Consider the following 2,086-nt stretch of genomic DNA (forward strand, 5'->3'; position numbering starts at 1 on the left):
CCAAGAAATAAATCAGTGATGAAGGATGATAAGCATCACAATCAGGAAAGACAATTAGCATCCCAAGAGAAGCCAATAGACTGGGAAATGGCTAAAGACAAAAGGCTCATTTATCCTTTGGTGACAGGATGTTTCATGGGCATCCTCAACTGCCCTACTCTGAGAGCAATCAAACTTTGATGAAAGAGTAAGACAAAATCATAACTAGACTTAATTCACCCTGAAACCAGGATTTCATCCCTGAAATGAGCAAGATAAATTTGGGAGGTACAAATTCATTCATGGAAAAAAAATAAAGTTTTATGTTTGATTCACTGAACTTCTTCTTCTTCTAGCGTTTGCCATTCACTGAACTTATAGTCAGGGAAACTCGCATCTTCTATATTCATAAAGGCTAAACCTCATGATTAGCACAAAGAGTCAGCTCTGTAAAAGACAGCTGGTCTAACTATTAAGGGGAGGGTTCATAGAGGTGGAAGGAATTTGACGTTTCAGAAATAAAGCTGAAAAAGCTTCTGTGAGATACAGAGTAAGGTCTCAATAAATATTTTAGTAAAGTAACTTCCATGCAGCCAATTAAACTGACCATCCTCTCCTTCCTGAGGGATCAGTTTGCAGTAGCTGCATAAAGCAACTTTCCTGACTGCATATAATGTCTGTTGTTTGTATGGGTTGTCCTTAGGGACCTTGAAAACAGTCTCTAAAGGAAAGAGAAAAATAACAATAAGAATAATAATAATAGAGAAACTTCAAGGGGTAGTTAGTGACATACTGGGTTGAGTTCACAAGTTATCACGGTCACACCCCAGGTTCCCACCCACAAGGGAGAAGCTTCACAGCAGTATAAGTACTGTAGGCATCTCCTTTTACTTTCCCTACCCCTCCTCTCTCAATTTATCTCTATCCTATCAAATCAAATCAGATAAATAATTGAAAAGGGGAAAGTGGCCACCGGTAGTGATAAATTCTTGTGCAAGCACCAAGCCCCAGCGATAACTGGTGGCTATAAAAAATAAAATAGAAATAAAGATGAAAAGAAAGAATAAAAAACTTCATAGGTTGGGAATGAAAACAGATTAACTGGTTTATAGCTATTGATATTTGTAACAGATGAAAACCCTATTCTAAAACACCTAACATAATGTTGGACCCAGTGGTTTTACTTCTTGCTTAATTCTAATATACATTTTCAAACATCTTTTTTTAAAAATATTTTTATTTATTTATTATTGGATAAAAACAGAGAAACTGAGAGGAGAGGGAGAGATAAAGAACAAGAGAGACATAGAGACACCTGCAGCTCTGCTTCACCACTAGTGAAGCTTTCCCCTTGCAGGTGGAGACCAGAGGCTTGAACCAGGGTCCTTGCTCATTGTAATATGAGCACTTAACCAGGTACACTAGTGCCTGCTTGTGTTAGGTATGGTATGCAAATATGTTCTTCCAGTTACTAGGTTTTGTGTTTATCCTGGTGGAATTTTCCTTTGGTGTGTAGAAGCTTTTTAATGCAATATAATCCCATTTGTTCAATCTTGTTTGATTCCATTGCCCATGGGTAGAGTGTCCAAATACATCTTTAGTGTTAATATCATGAAATATTTCACCGATAGTTCTTCTTTGTATTTCATACTTTCAGGTCTAATATCCAGACTGTTGATGCATTTTGAGTTAATTTTGGTATATGTTATTAATTGGTGGTCTGTTTTCCTTTTTCTACATATCGCTGTCCAGTTCTCCCAGCAACATTTGTTAAAGAGACCTTAATTTCCCCATAAGGTAATTTTGGCTCCATTTTCATATATAAGGTACATAAGATGTATACATTTGTGGGTTTAGTTCTGGGCTCTCTATCCTATTCCATTGGCCCAAATGTCCATGTTTGTCCCAATACCACACTGCTTTAACTACTATTGTTTTGTAACTTAACCTGGAGTCAGTCATTGTAATGCCTCCACTTTTCTTTTCCTCAGGAGTGCTTTTGCTGTATATGTTTTTTTTTTTTAAGTTCTACACAGATTTTTGAGTAAGTTGTTCAATTTCCTTAAAACATGTCAGGATTTTGACAGAGTACATTAAGTCTATAGAT

At 36.5% G+C, this 2,086-nt stretch overlaps 1 non-coding gene across 1 annotated transcript; it reads left to right on the top strand.

The window, feature by feature from the left end:
- The first annotated feature begins 566 nt into the window (after positions 1-566).
- LOC132541614 (small nucleolar RNA SNORA70) lies at positions 567-699 on the top strand. Its single transcript, XR_009552746.1, has one exon. It is a non-coding gene; the product is annotated as a small nucleolar RNA SNORA70 (small nucleolar RNA).
- Positions 700-2,086: the final 1,387 nt, after the last annotated feature.

The sequence above is a fragment of the Erinaceus europaeus genome, chromosome 11, assembly GCF_950295315.1.
Source record: "Erinaceus europaeus chromosome 11, mEriEur2.1, whole genome shotgun sequence".
Lineage (NCBI taxonomy): Eukaryota > Metazoa > Chordata > Mammalia > Eulipotyphla > Erinaceidae > Erinaceus > Erinaceus europaeus.